The following is a 24,950-nucleotide window of genomic DNA, read 5'->3' on the forward strand; positions in this document are numbered from 1 at the left end:
ACTCTTGCATACTTATGCGCACCCTTTTCCACACACACACACACACACACACACACACACACACACACACACACACACACACACACATATACATATATATATATATAGTAGTAAGTTCGAAAAATATATATGGCAATTAAGCTACACAGAATATTCCGCGTTTCATCCACACTATGATTCGTCAGGCTTATGCTATATATACATATATATATATATATATATATATATATATATATATATATATATATTGTATCGATAATACGATATATATATATATATATATATATATATATATATACAGGCTTATGCTATGTATATAGTGTATCGATACAATATATCTATATATAGTGTATCATTACAATCATTATTGTCTGCATATGTGCACACACGCTAAGGTTTTTCTCTTCTCAGTTAATATGATGGCTCAAGAAAGCTGGATTTCGATTGAGATTGCACATGAAACATGTATGCACATGTGTCGCCAATATTTTTTGTATAAATAAACTAATTTATACCATATAGCTGTATGTTATCGAACACTATTTTATAAATATAGTATTATTGACAATAACTATAATACAATCATTATATATATGTATATATGTGTGTGTGTGTGTGTGCGCGCGCGTCTGTATAATCATTATATATATTTATGTATGTATGTATGTATATGTGTGTGCGTCTGTATAATCATTATATATATGTATGAATATATATGTGTGTGTTTGTGTGTGCGTATGCTATCTTCATGAAACAAAACGGACGATGAAAATCGCAGCTCGACACAACAGCGACATTACGACGACGATAAAACTGTTAGAGGAAACAGGAAGAAGTTGATAAGAAAGAGGGAGTTGAGAAGATGAACGCTATGCAAGCAGTATGAAACTTCATCCCGGCTGTTCTCTTTGACGACGCCATGACTACATACATATAGCAGTGATGTTAGCCGAGATTAACTGCACTTGTGCACATGCATGTGTGCGTGAAGCGCGAACCTTCTTGTCAAGTAGTTCTGGCTTCGCATTCTTTAGATTTTTTTCTTAAAGAAGAGACATTGTGCCTCGACTCTGAAGCTGGTGGTAACAAACATAGGTAACAAACATAGATAACAAACATAGATAACAAACATAGATAACAAACATAGATAACAAACATAGGTAAAAAACAAAGATAACAAACATAGGTAACAAACATAGATAACAAACATAGATAACAAACATAGATAACAAACATAGGTAACAAACATAGATAACAAACATAGATAACAAACATAGATAACAAACATAGATAACAAACATAGGTAAAAAACAAAGATAACAAACATAGGTAACAAACATAGATAACAAACATAGATAACAAACATAGATAACAAACATAGGTAACAAACATAGATAACAAACATAGGTAACAAACATAGATAACAAACATAGGTAACAAACATAGATAACAAACATAGATAACAAACATAGATAACAAACAAAGATAACAAACATAGGTAACAAACATAGATAACAAACATAGTTAACAAACATAGATAACAAACATAGGTAACAAACATAGATAACAAACATAGATAACAAACATAGATAACAAACATAGATAACAAACATAGGAAACAAACATAGATAACAAACATAGGTAACAAACATAGGTAACAAACATAGGTAACAAACAAAGATAACAAACATAGATAACAAACATAGATAACAAACATAGATAACAAACATAGGTAACAAACATAGATAACAAACATAGATAACAAACATTGATAACAAACATAGATAACAAACATAGATAACAAACATAGGTAACAAACAAAGATAACAAACATAGGTAACAAACATAGATAACAAACATAGATAACAAACATAGATAACAAACATAGATAACAAACAAAGATAACAAACAAAGATAACAAACATAGATAACAAACATAGATAACAAACATAGATAACAAACATAGGTAACAAACATAGGTAACAAACATAGGTAACAAACATAGATAACAAACATAGATAACAAACATAGGTAGCAAACATAGATAACAAACATAGATAACAAACATAGATAACAAACATAGGTAACAAACATAGGTAACAAACATAGGTAACAAACATAGATAACAAACATAGATAACATAGATAACAAACATAGATAACAAACATAGATCACAAACATAGGTAACAAACATAGGTAACAAACATAGATAACAAACATAGGTAACAAACATAGGTAACAAACATAGATAACAAACATAGATAACAAACATAGGTAACAAACATAGATAACAAACATAGGTAACAAACATAGGTAACAAACATAGATAACAAACATAGGTAACAAACATAGATAACAAACATAGATAACAAACATAGGTAACAAACATAGGTAACAAACATAGGTAACAAACATAGATAATAAACGTATAATTTCTACTGTTATATGAAAGTCACTTTGTGTGTGAGTTCATTCTTCATAGGTTCCGAAACGCCTCGCCTATCTTTTGCAAATTTCACACAAAGCGAATTTATATGCCTGGAATTTTTCTCAGAGTTGTCTTATACAGAAATTCATCGGATACGTATTGAAAATTAAAAAACTCCGATCTAAAAAGTAATCTCTCTTATAGATAAAAAAGAATATTACGATTAGCGTTGAAAACGAAACGTGATGCTCAGCATTTGACTCTTTCTGTCGCATATCTTTTAATGGAATATTTTTAATACTTGGAAGAAAAGACAGATTTGCTTTTACATAGATGCGATAAGTATTAGAATGATAAATGATTATCACTTCTCCTATAAAGTTGTGTCGCTTTCTTGACTAGATCGAACACGCCTATTCTCGCTGCTATGATCGTGGATTTTGTGTCCTGCATTTTTTCAAATGTGATTCTTAAATTTTTATATTTGGTAAATGGCATTTTCGATAATGTGCAGCTAAAGCATATCTTCCTTGCAGCTATAGGGAGTTTATTACTTGAGCGATATCACTTTTCTCATGATATTATGTGGTTTGTCGGCGATTACACTTACTTGCAGATTGAAAAAAGCAGCCGAAATAACTTGTTGTCTAAAACTAAGTAAGTTATATGTTGTGTGTTGTCCATCCTTCCACTTCTGATTCTCTTCTTTCTTCTCTTCTTCATCTTCTTAATTATCGATAATCTTCTTAATTCCTAAAGTCTTGCAACAAACCACAGACGAACCGGTAATACCTGCTGTTCGTGTGTGGTCATATTCGGGCTATACTGGCTTTCTTCATAAAATAGAAATTTACATCAAATTCATAAATAAATTCTCCAGTCGATTGTATATCCCGATCATGGGAAGATGACATACAGCACCTAACATTCCTAGGTTCCAGTATAATTTCGCAGCATTATCGACGGAATCGATATTTTTGTTGGAATGGATGCTATTCATTAACAAAATATGGTTTGTAGTTAAGGAAGAAGAAGAGGAAAAAGAAAAGAAGCGAGAAAAGGAAAGCGGATAATGGTAGGCAATGTACAAAATAGAACTTACACGATTTTTATTATTGCGGGCAACAAGCTATTTCGGCAGTTCCTAGTTGGTGCAATCGCCAACATCTAATCTTCGAAATAGGGCGATTTTTTGTGGCACCATATGTTCCGGTGTTGTCTAAGAAACAAATCGATAAAACTTTCCAGTTCAATCATCTGTATTTATGTAAGACCAACCCATCGCTCAATTATTATCATTATCCATTTACTAAGAGTCCTGACACAGGTTATTATCGAAGATTAGTAGCTGAAAATAACCACTAGTGTTTCCTGGAGTTTGGGGTGACAACTAATCTCCTCAGATTTCCAATATTCTCCACCTTTTTTGATGACCTTTGCAAATGTCGGAGGGTGGGCGTAGTTAATTTACAAATTAGCAGTTTCAGTTTTTCTGATTCAATGTGGTGTTCTTTCATTTATTTTATTTTATTTCTGTTGTAGTTTCCATATGCCCGGTTAGCGTTTGTAGTTCATATGTTAGTTTCTGCACTCGGGGGCCTTCCTTAAGATTTCAGCTGTTTTATCATTAACATCTGTGGTATAGTCTCAATCTTCCCCTTGATTCCAATTTCTCCTACCTTTTTTCTTTATTATTATTATTATTATTATTATTATTATTATTATTATTTAAATGTTTTACTTCTTTTGTTTTATTATGTTTTGGATTTACTATTTTTTATTTATTTTATTTTATTTTCCTTGTTTCTTTTTCATCTGACTTTTCATGCATTTGCTAAATTCTTTCAATCGACAATATAAAAAAAGAAAACGATTGTCTTCCTGATCCCCTAATTCCACAAAGTACACCTGGACGTCTCTCTCTCTCTTTCTCGCTCTCTTTCTCACTCTCTCTCCCTTCTTCTCTCTTTCCCTTTCTTTATTTCTCTTTCTCTCCTTGTCTCGTAGTTGTGTTCATTTGTATGTATCCTGGTTTGTCAATTTTCTCGTTTTGTTTGTTTTTATCTTTTGTTTGATTGATGGTTTGTCAATCGGCAAAAGGGTGGGGGGAGAAAAATTGAAAAAAAAAACAAAGAAACAATCACAACAAAAAGAAGCAAAAAAAAAAAAACATTTACGAACTGGACATTCGAGCCAGCTCTATACCACTGACTATGCATAGGTGATATTTTACCGGACGCCTCATCCGTCCACGATATCTCATCACTTAACATCTGTTTATTTCGGGGTTTGTTTTTTGTTGTTGTTTTTTTTTTCAGATGATGCAACGTCCCCGTATGAGAAGATTTCGAAATAAGATTTTTTAAATGCATAAAAATATATAAGCAAAAAGATTACAAACGAAAACAGCAAAGTTGTTTAATTGTAAGACAAAATGCACTTCATCCAAATACTTATGATTATATAATATTCACACACACACACACACACATACACACAGCTACACACAATCGTATAAATGCGTAGAGCTAACTTCTATGCAATAAAAAGGTGTATATGCAGAATAAGCTCTAAATATCGAAGGATGTTTTTAATAATCAAATAATATTTCTGTTAATTACTGTTATTCATTTTTCGTAATGAAATTTACAAAGCAGAGAGAAATTTGATAAACTAACGTAAACAAAAAAGCGAAAATTTTAAAACCAAGTGGGACGCCATTGTCGTCTGCCTTACGATTGAACAGTTTAGATGTTTGCTATTACTTTTCGGAACACCAAAAGTTTATGACACAATTGGTTGCTGAAAACTGTTACTAATAAATTTCATTTTTTTTTTTTTATATCAGTGGCAAAAAGAAAAAAAGGAATTTTACGAAATTTCTTAAGCGAAAATAAACTGTATGGCGAGGATAATGTTTTAATGAACACAAAAACCGTAGAAGAGCCAAGTTCCCGCTCAAATTTGAAATGTACCTTTAGGTTTATTCCCCGTAGTGTCTGTTTTTGTAGATCTCCCTTCTGCTTCCCGTAAATAAAAATAGTAAATTTTAAAAAAAGTAAAAATCTAAAAAAATATATATTATTAATAAATAATAATTTCAATAGGGATGTAGATCCACTTGAAGAAGACAAAAAATGGGAAAAGAAATCTAAAATCATTCATCAAGAGTTTACAACACGGAAGAACAAAAACGTTAAATGACTCAAACTTTACGATAACTTTTTATGGTGAAAACAAAAGCATATCTGAAAAAGGAGAACAAAGAAAAGCAAGACTTGAACGTTAAAGGATTCGTAGATTCTTCAAATAAAAAGGCCGACAACTCGGCCTGTTTTAAATTTCTGATTTATCATTTTTCTATGATTAGACTTTAGGACTAATACCATGGCGTTGCACTTTAGCTCGTTTTCATTCTTTTCTATTTCAAGTAAAAATTCTGATAATAAACTATTTCAAAATATCCATTTTTGTCGCATTAATTTACAAACTGATGTCGATTTCAACTTTATAAATGTATCGATAAAAAACGAACTCAAATCTTGAACAAGATTCGAAACTAAGTTACAGCCGTTTTCTCTTAACTCACAAGTAAACATTACTTTAATTTTAATAATTTTTCTATACTACTCGCTCGGAAATTGCTATATTTATTTGTATAACTTTTCATCGATTACTATTTCGAATTTAAACGACACAAGAATTATTTAGACAGTTCCGAAAAAAAAGTCTAACACACGAGATGTTTTCAAGAAGCAATTAAACATGTATATACATATCCATAGCTTTTAGACGACCAATTTCACACAATTACTTATAGTTTCATTTTTTAAAAGAAAACACACAATCTAATTTAAAAAGTTAACATTTTTTTAAAATATATATGAAGATGTTAAGTATTTAGAAAACTCTTTACGACATCTTTTTTATTGGGAATTTTCATTTTTTTATATCTAAACTTTTTTATGAAAGTTATTCACGTTTTGAAGAGAAAAACTTTCAAAACAACTTCCGATAATGTTACGAATAAAACAAGAGGAATCAATTCCGCGATTCAATCACTATTTCTGTCTCTTTTGTCAACGGATCATTTTATATTGCTATTCAAACATCCATTCAATGCGCACTTTCTTCTTCCAGAGATCAATACGTTTTATTTGGTTTTATAATAACAGCAACGATAACAGCAATAATAACAACAACGATAATAACAACGGTAATAAAAAAAATAAATAATAATAATAATAAAGACAATAATAATAAAGACAATAATAGCAATAATGCTAACAATAAACAACAACAATAATAATAACGATGATATCGGTAATAACAATAATAATGTTAATAATAAAACAAAAATGATCGTAATAACAATGATAATAACAATAAAATAATAATAATAACAATAATAATTACACTAATAACAATGAAAATGTTTATAATAAAATCAATAATGACAATAATAAGAATAACACCAATAACAACAATCTTATGAGAACAGATAGTGAGTAAATAAGATTATGACATAAATAATTATAAAATAATAATAGAAATAATAATATACATAATAATATAAATAATTATAAAATAATAATAGAAATAATAATATACATAATAATAATATAATTAATTATAACATTATAATTATAATAGTACAAATAATAATATAAATAATAATATAAATAAAAATATGATACAAGTAATTATAAATATAAAATAATAAAATAAATAATAATGATGGAAATAAAATAAATATATAAATGATAATAATGTAACGATTCTATTAATAATAAAATAAATAATAATAAACAAAAACTCAAATAAAAATAATAACAATAATAATAATAATTATTATTATTACTATTATTATTAGAAGAAGAAGAAAAAGAAGAAGAAAAAAATAGAAAAAGTAGAAACTTATCAACATGATAAATTTGTTGTTTTCTTTTATCCTTACATAAAAAAGAAAATAAGTATCACAATTACTTTACCTAATACTGCTATAAATAATATATATATAGAACTACTACTACTACTACTACTAATAATAATAATAATAATAATAATAATAATAATAATAATAATAATAATAATAATAATAGGAGACTCATACAAATCTACACCCTCGTAAAAATATATGAAGCCGCATTAACGTCGCTTGGTATCTTGGAAAGTGGCCTTAGATTATCTTGCGTTGTATAAAAGCCAATTATATATATATATATATATATATATATATGTATATATATATATATATATATATATATATATATATATATAGAGAGAGAGAGAGAGAGAGAGAGAGAGAGAGAGAGAGACTGGCTTATTGTCACTACAAATTTGGAAAACCAACGACGATTTTTATTGAAAAATCACTTGCGGTTGATTTAAGAACAATCATTGATTAGCAATGGTGATACAAAGTGGGGAAAGTATTGGCAGACTATAGAAACTTACCGTTACTCAGATTCCAGGGAAACCTCAAGTCTTTGCCAACATACGATCGCCGATAACGACTGGTGTGAGAAACTTGATTGAGTAAGAATACGAGATATTTATTGTAAATATAATTCAAGTTCATTTTCCTTTTCTAGAACTTTTTAAATAATAATAATAATAATAATAATAATAATAATAATAATAATAATAATAATAATAATAATAGTTAAGATAATAATAATAATAATAATAATAATAATAATAATAATAATAATAATAATAATTTTGATTTCGTTCTCTGGAAAGGGATGGAATTAATTTCCACAAGATTTCCCTCAATCCCGGCTTCAAACCAGGAGCTTCAAAGATCAACGGTTTTCCTAAGGATGTTGGTGGTACCTATAATTGCAGATGTTTGAAGGCCATCTAAAACATCGGGGATTTGTCGTTTTGTCAATTGTCCTTCCAGACGACTTGATACTACTCCTAGTGTACCGACTACGACCAGGATTATTTGTGTTTTAACCCCGTGTATACGCCTTATCTCCAAGGCCAATGGAGCATAATTGCTCCACTTCTCATTCTCCTTCTCTCTCACATTCCTGTCCCAGGGTACTGAAAAGTCTACAATCTGCCAGTTTTTTTGAGACCTTCTCAATGACGACCAAATCCGGACGATTATGTTCGAATTGCTTGGTCGTTATGACACTTTTATCCCACCATACCTCTACCTTGCCATCTTCACTTGTTCTCACTTCATCAGGAACCTCCTCAAACAATTTTCCAGCACACTTTACCCCAACCTTCTTACACACCTCCCAATATATCCGGAGTTCCATGCGATCGTGTCTTTTGCGGTACTCTCTCTTTGGGCCAGTCCACTACACCCTGCTGCAAGGTGTGTAATTGACTCTGAGGTCTTACCACAAATCCGGCATTCTGCAGCAACTTCCTCCCCTAGAACCACTTTTTTTTAACAATCGTGTTCCTAATGTCTGCTCTTCTGCTGCACAAACAAAAGCTTCAGTACTCCTAGCCAGATACCCAGCTCTAAGTCATTGCCATTTTTTTAACAATCGTGTTCCTAATGTCTGCTCTTCTGCTGCACAAACAAAAGCTTCAGTACTCCTAGCCAGATACCCAGCTCTAAGCCATTGCCATGATCTTTCATCAGCCACTTCTGCTATATCCTGAAAAAAACCTTCCATGCATTTTCTTCCTAGCCAGTTCCTCTGCTCTTTCTCTATCCATACGTTTCACATAATCAGTCTTGGTCTCACACACCTCCACTTCATTGGCCACAACCTTAAGCATCCACTCCCCACTTCTAACCACATGCTCCTTCAACGACATCTCCTCAGTTCTAACACAATCTTTTACACTTTTCAATCCTCTCCCACCATCTTTCCTCTTTTGATACAGTCTTGCTACGCTACTTCGAATGTGAAATATACCAAACATTGCTAAAACCTTTCTTGTTTTGATATCCATGGCATGCAAATCCTTGTCAGACCATTCTAAAATTCCCGCACTGTATCTCAAAACACTGACTGCCCATGCATTTACTGCTTTCATTAGGTTTCCTCCATACAGTTTCGACTTTGTAATTAGTTTCACTCTTCTAAGATACCCCTTCCTGACTTTTTCCTTCATTTCTCTGTTCATGATGCCTACACCCTCCACCACTCCCAAATACTTATATCCTGTATCTTCTATTTCTTTCATGATTTCTCCATTTGGCAGCACTATTCCATTCGAATGAACCTTTATTCCTCTTTTCATCATCAGCACCGCACATTTACTAATCCCAAACTCCATCCCAATGTCTTCTGAGTATGCCACCACAAGTTCTACCAGTCTCTCCATTTCCTTTTCATTTCTACCAATATTTTCAAATCATCCATAAACAGTAGATGGTTGAGGCGTCTGTCACCAAACCCAAAGTTATACCTCAGTTTTTCTCTCTTCAAGAGGATGCTCAGTGGCATCATTATCATTACAAAAACAAGTGGCGATAACGAATCTCCTTGAAATATCCCACGTTTAATGCCAACCTGTCCCATCTCCTCTCTGTTTGCTGTCAGCACCGTTTTCCATTGAGCCATACTTGTCTCCAAAAGCCCTACCACATTCTCAGCAACCTTCATCATCAATAGTATTTCACGTATCCATGAATGAGGAACCATGTCATAAGCCTTTCTGTAATCGATCCATGCTACGCTCAGATTCCTCTTCTTCTTCTTCTTCTTCTTCTTCTTCTTCGCATCCTGCATTAATGCTTTATCAATTAGTAGTTGCTCTTTAGTACCCCTCGAGCCTTTCCGGTACCCCCTTTTGTTCGTCAGGAAAAACACCATTACTCTCTAGATGTTCGTAAATGTTCTCCGCAAATATTCCAGTCAATAGTTTCCAAATCAATGCAGACATGTAATTTGTCTATAATTATTGGCATCTGTTCCTTTTGCAGGATCTTTCCTAATCAGTGTTGTTCTTCCCTTCACAAGCCAATCAGGGACATCTCCCGACTCCACAACCCTTTGCAGAGCAGCAGCTATAGGTGGATAAAGGCATGGAAACTGTTTAAACCAGAAACCTATCGCTCCATCTGGACCAGGTGCCTTCCAGTTTGTCATCCTTCGTATAATAATAATAATAATAATAATAATAATAATAATAAATAATAATAATAATAATGAAGATAATAATAATAATAATAATATAATAACAACAATAATAATAATATTAATAATAATAATAATAATAATAATAATAATAATAATAATAATAATACCTCATAACACTTTCATGTTCGTACTACATTATCATCCTACACCATTTTTCTTTTATTACGAATAAGATCGCCTATTCATCGAATATGCAATCCAAAAATGTCCCTGTTCTGTTAAACATGTAACTAGAAGTAAAATGCAGTGTGGGGTCTGCATTCGCACTGGATGTCCATGGAAACATATCAAAGACACTTTCATGGGTTTGAAGATAGATTTCTACAACCAGATGTATTCTGAAACTACTTTAACTCGAGTACTTAGAAAATAGAACTGCGGAATTCAAACAGGTTTGGTTAGTCTATAGAATAACGTGCTAAGGCAGTTTCATGTTCGGGCATACGTTATCACCCTCCACAACTTAAATAAATAAATCGTTTGATTACGTCATTGGAGACTACTCTAATGTCATTAAGGTAAACAATCCCAACATTTGCGATTTAAAATGAATTGTTCCTAAATAAAAAATATGTCGTCTCACCGTCTAAAAGAGTTTTTAAAAAAGATTCTAAGTTGATAATTATTTCCATAAATATTAACGAAATAAATATAAACTATATAAATAATAAATACAATGCGTATTAACTATATAAACAAAAAATAAAATAGATGTAAACTATAACAATGGTAAATACAATATATATAAACTATATAAATAATACATACAATACATATAAACTATATAAATAATAAATACAATACATATAAACTATATAAACAAAAAATAAAATAGATGTAAACTATAACAATGGTAAATACAATATATATAAACTGTATAAGCAATAAATAAAATGATATAAAATATAAATAAGATTTAATTATGATGTAATTTTAGAAAAATTATCAGATTAATTCAATGTGTCTTTTCTCATTATTATTATTTTTTATTATTATTATTATTATTAATTATTATTATTATTATTATTATTTTATTTATTATTATTATTATTTATTATTATTATTATTTTATTTATTATTATTATTATTATTATTGCTGATATTATTAATGCAATATTATTATTATCATTATTATTATTATTATTTTATTATTAGATTTGCAAACGATGAAATACTAATAGATTGTGTTTGTTACTTCTTTTGGATTATTAAAAAAATTAAATCATTGCTTCCAAGAACAAAGAAAACACGCACACACATACACACACACACACACACTCACACACTCACACACTCTCATTTTCACAGCACTCACACATAAGCACATGCGTGCTCGCATAAATATGCATCGACACATTATATATATATAGTATATATACACATACATATGCATATATATACCACATATATGCATATATACATATACATATGTATATATACATATACATATATATACAAACTATAATTTGCATCATATATATGTGTGTATATATACACGTATGTATGTGTGTATGTATGTATGCAAACGAAATGCAAAGAATGCTGTGTTTTCTTGTTTGATGACTTAACAAAACTGAGTACTTCTTCACGTGTGCTCAACCTCCATTTTCCCCCTTTTTTTCCCCTCAAAGCACGTGATATCTCTGCCGATTCGAGCGACGTGAGTTCAAATCTCGGTCAAATCAAAGCATGGGCATTTTTTTTTTTTTTTTTTTTTTTTTGCTGATCTCAAATTTTTTAAACTTTTATTACCACAGGGATACACCATTTGACATTATGCGATAATAAAACGTGACATATTTCTTTTGCTCTTGTTTGTTGCTTATGGTAGGCCATCAATATGCGATGTCCATAATTAAAGATGATTAAGAAGATAACAAAGCGGCAGACTTAAAAGGAAAAAGATTGGATTCATGAGTTTATTTATGCTTTATGCGTTATTTTTTTTTTTCATTTTTTGTTGTTTGTTTTTGTTGTGAGTTTTTAGCGGTGGCCTACAAGAACTTTTTTTGGTTTCACATGAAATTGCCTATAAAAAGATGATAGCTCCACTGTGATCAGAAAAGGATGATAATGGCTGCCCAAGATAAAAGCCACAATTTGGCTTTATGACCAAGAAGATGAGTGGTCTCAGCAATGAGAACACGTGCAGGTTCTGCCATACAGAAGTAGACAGTGTGAGCCACCTGACATCCAGCTGTAAAGTTTTACTGGGAGGGGGGTTACCATACAACGCGACACAATGGAGTATGTAAATATCTCCATTTCACAATCTGTAAAAAGTTGAATATTGAATGCAGCAGCAAGTCCTGGAAATAAATACCAGAAAGAACAGTTGGAAATAAGTCATGCACCATCAACTACGACTATGCAATTCCTACGACTACCAAGGAAATAGAGCTATTACACTGGCATAGAGATATGAGAAAAGGAGAAAAAAGCAACCCTGGCAGAAGCTGCTTGTATATTTAACGATGCTGGCTTAAATAGAGCTGACAGGCAGAAGATAACGAAACACAAAAACCTCGCCACATGATACGAGAAGAAACTGGAATCTTGGGAAGATTTAAGTCATTCTAGCAATTATAGGAACAACCAAACTCGTGAAATATAATTTCAAGAACTGCCTGGTAAATATACCCGGTGACCCAAATGCAAGAAAAATACAAAGAGTTTAAATCTTTAAATGATTTTTTCGGATAGAATGTATGAGATAACGGGTAAATGCATGGCATCTCGGATAATACATGGATAATACATGGATAATACATGGATAATACATGGATAATACTCAGTCCATAACCGGAAAAAGATGATTAGAAAATTGGAAAAGAAAAACAACAAGAATATATTAGTTTATTTTGTAAATCTGCAATGTTTCATCTGATTAACTTGGATTCCTCACTATCTTGCCCTTTAGAAAGACTCTTGCTCTAATTGGTTCAAATGATTTTTCTAAGCAGTAACGACCAACATGGTACTTCTTTAGAATCTGTAATGTATAGATTTTAGATAAGTAATTACATTTATTACATATTTAAGTAAATCATTTTGTATATGTAGTATCTACTAGAAGGATTTGTCGCAATCGCTTCGGAAAATTCGCTACTTGAAAAGAGTTTAAGTAATAAACATTTCACTCGTGCAAACAGAAATCAAACACAAGACTAAGACTTTCGCTTTTATTCAGATAAACATTAAAATCTTCATGATATTGTTTTTGAAATAAATCTCTATGAAACCAAACGAAAAAACACATTTGTTAGCTTGAGAAAATACGACGTCGATAATATGAGAAATGAGAGGGAGATAGAAGTGAAAGATAAGAAGGAAGAGGGGGATAGATGTCACATGCTTCCGTTCCTTTTATCTTAGCGAGTGGTGTTTGAGAATAGGGTATGCCTTATTCATTTTTCTTTATTAAACCACTTCACTTTATTACTGATAATATGTAAGAAGTTATTGCATGTAGAGAGGTAAGCCTATTAATATGCATATGCATTGATAGAACACGTCGGATCTAAAGGAGTAAACGTCGATAAATAATCATGTTATTCCCATCAGTAGTAGCAGATCCGGTAGCATTTTTATTTTTTTTATTTTTTCAAAGAAGTCACCATTTATCGAGTCCCGAGGGCCACTAGAGGATAAAGGTTAATGAGTGTACAGTGGTCAATGGTAGCATAGAGTAATCGTTAGTAGTGGAAATTTGGTAAATTGGATTACCTAAATGGGTGGCTCATCAAAAATTTGTTTAATTTGGACTTGAAGATAACCATATTGTAGTCAGTTAGAAAGTAGGAAAACGAAACAGTGTTTTCGTTTTCGTGTAGTTGTAAGTATTACCTTGGTTCATGAAATTTACGTTTAGGTTTAGACACAAATAAAGAGTGGGGGAAATTATTGATAGTGGTTTCAGCTAGACGAGTGTTTTCGTATGTGGTAGCGGTTCAGAGAACAGCCTGGTTGTTTGAATTATTATATTATGTGACAATGGATAAAAAAAATGCGCCAGTTAGCGGAGAATTATGGTGTGTTGATAATTTCCTCATTCCTTTGGAAAGGGTTGGGGTTAGGAAGAATATCCAGCTATAACTTTGTTTGCCTGTAAAGCGTATGGATACCCTATCAGCTGTCAAAAGACAGACCCGTGCAAACTATCGCAAACTATCTACAACTGGGGAAGAAGAAGAAAAAGAAGAAGATAGGCAAAATAAGACAATAAAATTACAAATATATAACACCTAACATTAACTTACTATGAACTATTTAAAAATAGTAATACTAATGTCTTCGGATCGTCGTGTGTACTATATATAGAATATTCCCAAATATTTTTGTATTATTGCTTTAAAATTCAGTAATCTGTTCGGATGATAGTACAAAATAAAAGAAAACTTTCTTATCTATTTACATATTGCATAAAGTTTAAAAATTATATAATATCAAATTATATTACAACTATTATTAGATAGACACCAATAATACCATTTGACATTCATTATTTAAGAATTATTTTTTTTAATTATTTATGAATTGATCCAGTTTATTTTCGAAATGTTCTATGTGAGTATGAACTTGATTGGAGGAGGTATGCAAAATTATATTCCGAAATTAATCATGTAATAAGATTAATTTTTCTATATTTTTATTGTCAATATTGTAAAAAAATAAATATTTATTGTTAATATTGTATATATATATATATATATATATATATATATATTATCGATATTGTAAATATATATATGTGCATATATATATATGCATATATATGTGCATAAATATATATATATATATATATATATATATTGTCAATATTATAAAAATATAGTGGTCATTTTATAGCGTATAGAACAGCTTCATTAACTAAGCAGAGAAATTGAGCAGTTTGATAATAAAGGCAACTTCTTCTTCCACATGTTAAACAAGTTTTATTGATTTGGTCTACATTTCTTATTGTGACTGTTATTCGCACGGAGGATTTAATTCTCAACATCCAGAAGACTGTTATTTATAAATTGAATTTTACCAAGTTCTTTATTCATTAAGCCATCGATATTTGCAAAAGTTTAGTATGAATTTTGAGAGTCTCTATTTTTTTCTTTGACTGGGAAAACATTGCGGAACTCAGATGTTCTATTTGCTTTATGGTCTGCAAATCAAGTGGAGGTCTGACGCGTCATTAGATTGTCCACGGTAAGGCAGTACCGTTGGTGTCCTTCAATTCCAGCTAAAATGTGATCTCTGCAATGGACTGTGTAAAAGCAAGGCTGGTCTGAAGAGCCATCTTCGTTCCCACAGAAGATAGTAAATGTATCTTGATCACATATCTACATGTATATATATATATATATATATATATATATATATATATATATATATACTAGCTGTACCCTGCCACGCGTTGCTGTGGCTAAATTTGGTGTAATGGAAAATTCTAATAAAAAGAGAAAATGCATGTTTCTTATATTCTTAGTACAGCAATCCACTCTAAAAAAAAAGAAAAAAAATGAAAAAAATGGTACTCTTGCAGAATTGGATCCTGATCCTCAGGATTACCGTCAATCATTGCTTGGGCTCGACCAACAATCAGTGGATAAAGCTAACGTTGAAACGCTAAATGTTTTTTTTTTTCTGTATACAAAAATGTGAGTTAGTAATTAATATTTGAGTGATGGGGGGGTTACTATACACAGATTCGAAAAAGTTGTCCAAAAACAAATGAAAGCAAAGGTAAGGTAAGTTACATTTCTACCTAACTGGATAATTGTTTAGTGTTTTTTATGTAAGGTAAAATGTTTAATCGGCTGGAAAAACAGAAATGGTTGGAGACTGTTGAATACGTTAAGTTTGGGAAATGAAGTTGAAAACTAAAAACTATACAAGACAGTGTCAAAAACCCACCGAATATGTTACCATGACATAGGCTGACATAATCGGTGGGTTTGTGACAGTATTTTGTATAGTTTTTTAGTTTTAACTCACTTTCTCAAACTTAACATAATCAACAGTGTCCGCCACCATTTGTATCTTTCAAATACACCGATAAACACTGTTTTTCGAGCTGACTAAACGTTACATTAAATGAAAAAAGTTTGTATTAACAGATACAAAGAAGTTGTCAAAAAATGAATATATAACAAATAAATGTTATCAAAAGGCAAGATAAGTAAATGTTCTACCTAACTGGATAAGATTGTAGTGTTTTTATGTAATATATAATGTTTAATCAGTTCAAAAACATGCAGTGTTTATCGGTATATTTGAAAAATACAAATGGCGGCAGACTGTATCGAACACGTTAAGTTTGGGGAAATTTTGGGAAAATGAGTTTAAACTAAAAAATTATACAAAATACTGTTAGGAGCTCACTCAATATATGTTACTGTGATGTAGGCTGACATATAATCAGTGGTTTTAAATTTTGATCGATACAGGTAACGACTTTTAAGAGTCCCTTTTAGTGATTACCTGGTTTGAGGATATTATACAACTAAATGGCAAATCTGCCCCAAAAATCCGGTATTATTTTACTTTAAGGCCCTCTCATGTTCGTATATAACGAAATATTTTATTGTAGATTTCAGTGTACTAAAAACGAATCTGCAAACCGTTTCCGTCGCAAAAAGAAAGTTTTCATGATATGAAGAAATTACTTTTTCGAAAAGTGGGTGATCACTTTTCAATTTAAATTTAACTTAGAATGAGCACCCCCTTTCTGGCCACCTGAGAGAAGAACATTTTTCTGTGTGTGGGGGGATGTTTTGGCGGTCGACCCCCCGTTCCTCCAACCAATTTAAGCAGGTAATTTTAAAGGATTTTCCAATGGTAGAAAGAAAGCCCCCACCCCAAAAATCGTGGCCACAAAGTGGGTGATCATTTTACGTTAAATTATTATGGAAAAGTGATCCTTCACTTTTTTAAACTAACATTTCTTCATATCTTGGATGGAGTAATTCCTCATATTTACCTTTTTTTTTCCAATAACATAAGAAATTAAGAATTAGACAAATTTATGTTGCTAATGCACTTACCGATCCGTACTATCGTATTTCCAAGTTTAATTAAAGTGTTTTGTTTTTTTTTATTCAATTGTATTCTAAATAATGTTAATGCTTCTGTACTGTTCCTTGTCTGCTTAAGTTTTATTTTTGTTTATTAAATTGTTAGGTGAAAGCCCAGAATAGTTACAAAACACCCTCTTCTCCCCATGTTAAGAATGGTTTTTTAAATAATAACGTTATTACTTCAGCACGGATCAATAAGTGCACGAGTACCCAATTTCTTTAATAAAGAAAAAGCATTCATATTTTAGAATAGATGCAAAACTCCCTCCCCATGTTAAGAATAGCTTTCTAAATAACGGTATTATTTCAGCACGGTGCCTTCTCTGCATAAGTACTATCTTTTGTTTATTAAATTGTTAGGTGAAAATATAAAATAGTTACAGAACACTCTCCCTTTCCCATGTTAAGAATGGCTTTCTTAATAGCGTTATTTCAGCACGGTATCTCCTCTGCATAAGTACTATCTTTTGTTTATTAAATTGTTACGTGAAAGTATAGAATAATAACAAAATGTCCTCCCCATGTTAAGAATGGCTTTCTAAATAATGTTATTATTCTATTATTATGGTACTTTCTCTGCATAAGTAATATGTTTTGTTTATTAAATTGTTAGGTGAAAGTACAGTACTCATGCAGAGAGTGATCCGTGTTGTAATAATAATGTTAATATTTAAAAAGCCATTCTTAACATGGGGAGGGGAGGGTGTATTTTAACCTTGCAATTTAATAAAAAAAACATAATAAAACTGTAATTAAACCTGGAAATACGATTTAAAAAATAGCGCGGACGAAAAAAAACTGTACTTTACCAACCAATCTTATATCGAAAAACAAAAAAAAAAACTCAAAAAGCAAGCGACAAACTTTTTTTTGTGCCTTATATAATAAAGAAAAAATGTGTAAATTAAAAAATTTGGAAGATAAACAAATGAATTATGTCTTTTTTTTTGTTTTGTTTTTTTACTTATCGAGTTAACAGAAAATGAAATATTTCGTCAATTCGTGGCTGTGAAATGAATCGAACCGGAAGTTCAGTTTTAGCAACAGAACAGATTCGCAGTAACGGCTTACGAAAATATATTTATTTTATTTAATATTTTAATAATTCGCGAGGTAAATTTATTTTAATAACATAAAAACATACCTCGACTCTAAAGATGGGTTGTCTGAAAAATTCAAATAAATTGGTAACGTAGAAATATGGTTTTATTCACTTGTAACGAACCAAATTTACATTTATATATATATATATATATATATATATATATATATATATATATATATATATATATATATAAGAAAATGAAATAAAAACAAATTATAAAACATTATTAAATGAAATAACAAAAACAAAAGTATATTTTAAAAGCACATGTAAATGGATAAATTATCAACAATAAATCAAAGGAAAGATCACTATGCATATATATATATATATATATATATATATATATATATATATATATATATATATATATATATATGGCGAGATAGAGAGAGGTGTGTTTTTATTTGTTTTTGTTAGCGATACTTTTTGAATTAATTCAATTATTTATATGAAAGTGCATTTTTACCTAAATGCGATTTGGGAATAATTTTCTCTTTGACTAATTTGGTACCCCCTAAATGGGGAGCGGCATATATATATATATATATATATATATATATATTTTATAATATTATATTATATTTTAACAAATAATATATATATATATATATATATATATATATATATGCGAGCAACGTTCGAAATTGTGTGCATATTCCCAAATTTGACAGAAAGATTACCGAGTTCGATAAGATATGCCTGAAGAAGGTCGTATGCTACATCGACTGGAGCGTTGTATAAATAGCACTCCAGATGATAATATTAGTCCGAAAGATCCAAATAATACGAATTATCAATCGCCACCTCAAAAATTTTGAAAGATTAGACTAAATGAATATTAACTCACAGAAATTAAATAGTAAAACAATAATTTATAAAAAATGTTTAGCACAGAATGTAAAGTACAAAGCTAAACAGTTTTAAATTATAAATTTGTTGTACTAGCAATATATTTAATTAGACGTATACAAAACGTGTTAGTAATATATTAAACGACATTTTAGCTTGTTACAATAGGCAAATGTGTACTTTATGCCCGATTTTTCGTTGAATATTTTTAATTTGTGTTAATTTTTCCATTAAATACAAATTCTATTAACCCTGTTAATCCCTAACTGTGCATCAAGCGGGTACCATAATACTTGCTCGCTGCACCTCATGATAACAAAGGTTTATACGAAATTTTGTCCAGATCGATTCAGTAGTTTCTTAAGAAAAAATAAATGCATAGACAGACAAACAGACAGACAAATAGAAATAAAATATAGAAATAGATTTTTCAGTCATACGTTAACCTTCAATAACAGTTTTTGTATCAGAATTATACTTCTGTATCAGCTAACATAAAAATCTAATGAACTTAGAATGTACAACTTTGGAGAAAAACAAAATATTATTGATTTCGTAGTTGTAGTTTATGAACTAGAATGACAGTGTCCTTATTGCTTGAAATAGAAACATTCAAAATCATGTAATAAGATTTTCTGAAGCCTTACGTTATACCGATATTTTTTCACATGAAATACATCAAATCAATCATGGTTTAACTGGTTAAATACTAAATGGAACAACAACAATGAAACGAAGAAATACAATAGATGAACGTATAAAATTTTCAAATATTTATACTGGAACAACTACAAAAAAACGAAGAAAATAGCAAAAGTCTGAAGAATTATTACTACAAATATTGACGAAGAGTTGGAAAAATATCGAGAACGAATATGTTATTTTTAGAAAACGCGCTTAGGAATGCAACTGACACGTTCACTCATTCTCCAGACAAGCCCAAACCTTCGCTTCATATTTCAGAAGGCATGAACATCTATATAAAATAGATTGTGAAAAATGGGCAAATTCCAAAAATATTTTGCCTACAGATTTGAAAATTAGGGACTATCGAACATAAAAACATCATGCTTTTACCCAAAAAACTAGCGACATGACTTTTGCTAAAGTTGTTAAACTTCAAACAGAAATATCTTTTCGTTTTTTTTTTACACAATGGTCACCACTTATCAAGGCCCGGAAGCCACTCAGGGATAAGGGTTATTGCAAGTACATTACGTTAGTGGAGAGATTTGATGAAGTGTTTACTTAAGGGGGCGGTTCATTAGGAATTTGTTAACGTTGGACTTGAACACATCCAAGTTGTAGTCAGTTGGGAAGTAGGCAGACGGAACAGAGTTCAACAGGCGTGCAGTTCTAAGAAAGAAGCTTTGTTCATGGAATCTATGTTTTGATTTAGGCACAGATAAAGAGTGGGGGAAATTTTTCACAGTGGATTCAGCTAGACAGGTGTTTTTCGTGAAAAATTGGCGAGGGGGTACCAGAGATTCGAGTTCAGACGAGCACCTGCCATGGAAATAACGATAAAACAAAGATAGGCTGCCCCCACTAAGCCACAAAGTCTATTTTGTACTCTGTCAAGGCAGGATAGGCTGTTTTTAGCAGCTCCTGCCCATATATGGCAGCAGTATTCCATCCTTGAACGTACTTGGCTTTTATATAGATAAAGAATTGCATCAGTAGTGAAATATCTTCTGGAGCAGTAGAAGGATCCCACTATCTTTCCAGCGACCTTGGCAACAGACTTGATATACGTGTTCCATTTCAGATCAGGAGTAAAGGTCAAGCCCAGAAGCTTGTCAAAACACGGGGCCTCACCCAGACGAGAGCCATCCATCACAATTGATGCCAGATGGGGTAAGAGCGTTGATAATGTAAGGATAGAAGTTTGGTTTTGGATGCATTAAAGGTAACCAGCCACGTCTTCCGCCACTGAACCACGCGCTCGAGATCAGAGGAGAGAGAATCAGAGAGAACTTTGTCATTTACAGCCTTTGATGTTTTGCCGTAGATGGTCGTGTCATCAGCATAGATGTCAACGAATGATTTTAGTATGTGTTTAGGGAGGTCATTGATGTAGATCAGGAAGAGAGTTGGGCCCAGGATTGACCCCTGAGGGACTCCAGCATTAATACTGCAGGCCTCTGATTTTTGTCTATCGACCACTACTCTTATGAGCCTATCGGAGAGAAATGATTTAATGATTGAGAAAACATTTCCAGTTATACGGTAGCTGGAAATCTTGTGAAGTAGACCCTTATGCCATACCTTGTTGAAGGCCTTCGATATGTCAAGAGCAATTGCCCTAGAAAGGAAGCCTTTGTCAAGAGATTCACTAATCCTGTGGGATATAACCGTCAGCACATCTGCGGGAGATCTTGCAGAGCGGAAACCATATTGTGTGTCACTAAGAAGATTATTCCTGCTGAGGTGGTTGACTATTTCTCTATTTAATATGGATTCTAGCAACTTACTCATAACACACAGAAGACTTATTGGTCTGTACTGAGAGGGAAATGACTTATCACCTGAGTTCCTAAATACAGGGCAAACTGATGATGGCTTCCAGGGAGTCGGAAAGCACTTCTCCTTAAGGCAGCGCTTAAACAGTTTCGTAAGTATGTGAGCAAGTTCTGGTTTAAGCTTTTTAACACTATAATTGAGATGCCGTCAGGGCCAGTTGCTTTACTGGAATCAAGGTTCTTGATTAGCTTGGGGACCTCATGCACGGATATTTGTATGTTACCTAGCATGTTCTGTGTTATAGGAGGAAATATGGGGAGTTGATAGCCTTCGTCGCATAGGGTAGAATTAGCTAAAAAGTTCTTTGCAAATAGTTTGGCCTTGTCTGATGCTGACGAGATGACCTCTGGTCCATTGATAATGGTTGGGATAGAACACGCACTTCTGTTCAGGATCCTATTTGTTATTTGCCAAAACTGGTGGTAACCAAGCCGCTGATCAGCTACCTTGGATTTAACAGACTGAGCATATAGCCCTCTTGCATTTTTTATTACTCTTTTACAGTGGTTGCTGGCGTCCCTGAAAGCAGCTTTGGTCTCAGTGCATCTATTACGCTGGTAGCTATGGAAAAAGTGATTTCTGCGCGCGATAGCAGCAGCACATTCTGGGGAGAACCATGGCTGGCTGTTAGGTTTTTGCTGGAATTTTTTAGATGGTATGAATTGGTCTATGCCTACAATTAACCATTCCGTCAGATCTGATACTATAGAGGACACTTCCTTTTTAAACATGGAGTGCAGAGGTAAATCAGATAGGAATGTACGGAAGCTACCCCAGTCAGCCATAGAGTATCGGTATACAGTACGGTGGAGGGGTAAGTATGGGGACTTCTTACATTTCGTTTTTATCTTAAATGATACCACGGAGTGGTCGGAGGATCTTAGAGGAGAAAGAACGGAACATGAACATAGCTCAGGGGAAGTTGAGAGAAAAAGGTCTAGGAGGCTTGCATATTGACCGGGTGTATCGGGCACACGGGTGGGTTCGGGAACAATCTGAGTGAGGTCATAAGCAATGGCAAAATCATGACAAAACCTCCCCTCATCGTCTGTCTTATTTGAATGGGTCAGCCATTCCACGTTATGGACTTGGAAGTCACCACAGATGTGGATGTTAGCCGAGGGATGTGCAGACAGGATGTAGTCTATTTTCTCATATATGCTTTTGAAGATAGTAACTCTGCTGTTGTGGGGCCGATAGAGGGCAAATATAAATGCAGTGGTGCTAGCAAGTGCAATCCTGAAGCACATATAGGGTAAATTAGGATCTTCTCTAGAGATATCCCTGCCACACGGGAAGCCATCTTTAATGTAGGGACATATTCCATACCCATGGTGATCTTGGGGGTCAGATTTAGCTGTTTAGTTAGAGTATCCGTTAATTATGAACTTATCTAGGGAAGTGGTCGGCCCTATTCCAGTTTCACTTAGAAATAATATGTCCGGTTTCGTCTCCTGTAAATGGGTTTCAACCTCTGGAAGGTTGGAACGTAGACCGCTGATGTTGGAGAAGGAGACCTGGTAGTAGGGGTCTAGGAAGATGGGGTTCTAGGTTTATTCGAGTTTTTATACTGGAGATATTTCATGTTGAGGTTTTGGGATTTGTGAACAGGTCGGCATACTTGGTTAGAGCAGTACAGAGAGGGAAAGTAAGAGAAAAAGACAGGAATTTTTTTGTGTAGCACACGAAAAGGTAAAGCCGTAACAATTACCCACTAGTATGGCATCGAGAGGCCCCACCAGAGACTATGAATGGTCCAGATCCACTCACCAAATGGCAATACAGCAGTCCCAGTACTTTGCGACTGCTGATAGGTCAGCCTCCTTAGTGGTTAATCCAAGGTTCGGATCCCTGACTATCAGGCGGATAACGTCAGCCCAGACAAAACGTTTACCTCCAGCACCTTTACTAGTGACATGGGCACAAGGACAGACATAGAGACAGAAAAATTTCCGCCATCTCAGACTACTGTTCACCAAGTACTACCGACCTTTAAGCAGCTTTTTCTTCACCCTTTGTCAGAAAAATCACTCATTGAATGAGGACTGAATGACAAAATAGGAGAAGCGGGAGTTACTGGAGCTGCCGATAACACATCCACGGTATTATCTACTCTCCATTTCAAAAAAGGGGGGATGAGGGGAATGGGTATAAGTGACTTATTTATATCTAAGTAGTAAGTCTGATGCTAAGTTATCAATTCAGGACACTTTTGATGATAATCTTCCCTCCCATATTAATGGGTGGAAGTTTGTTGTTATATATCTCGAGTTTTAATCATTGGAGCTTCACCTTATAATTAAAATCCACCAATTAACTTTTATCAATTTTTAAAGTCGGCATAATATTAATTTACATTCGAGTTTAGATAATTATTCAAGGTTTTAATTTAGGAGGTTCATTTTCATTGGTGACTTTTTCTTTGCTAATGTCACTGTATTATATTTCGAATATAATTGAAAATAAGACTAACTATATTAGATGGTTTTATTGGCTAGCCAGGAAGCAAGCGTTTTCAATATAGACAAGCTTGCAGTAATAGTATATATTAAGTATACTACTTAAATAAAGTCCTAACTTTATCTACTCTAATAGAGAAAAAATAATTCCCGGCATTTTGTTTTTTTATCGTTAGTTTACTTTGTAGCATGGCTAAACTGTTTTGTCTGTTTCAATAGTCGCGAAGGGGGGGGGTGACAAATAAGACAGCAAAGTAGAGACAGATAAATACATATACATAAATAAAACAATAAAAACAAGTTTAAACAAGGTAATAGGAAAAACATATAAGATGAATTTTTAAAATACTTAACATCTGTTTGCCATAATGGTCCGGCGTCTTTTTGCCA

General features: G+C 32.3%; 1 long non-coding RNA gene across 1 annotated transcript; it reads left to right on the forward strand.

Annotated features, from left to right (window-relative positions):
- The first annotated feature begins 283 nt into the window (after positions 1 to 283).
- Positions 284 to 12,357, forward strand: LOC145296646 (uncharacterized). The gene is made up of 2 exons (XR_013870006.1): positions 284 to 1,082; positions 1,187 to 12,357. It is a non-coding gene; the product is annotated as an uncharacterized LOC145296646 (long non-coding RNA).
- Positions 12,358 to 24,950: the final 12,593 nt, after the last annotated feature.

Source organism: Euprymna scolopes, chromosome 17 (genome assembly GCF_053919585.1).
Source record: "Euprymna scolopes isolate OS-2025 chromosome 17, ASM5391958v1, whole genome shotgun sequence".
Taxonomy (NCBI): Eukaryota; Metazoa; Mollusca; class Cephalopoda; order Sepiida; family Sepiolidae; genus Euprymna; species Euprymna scolopes.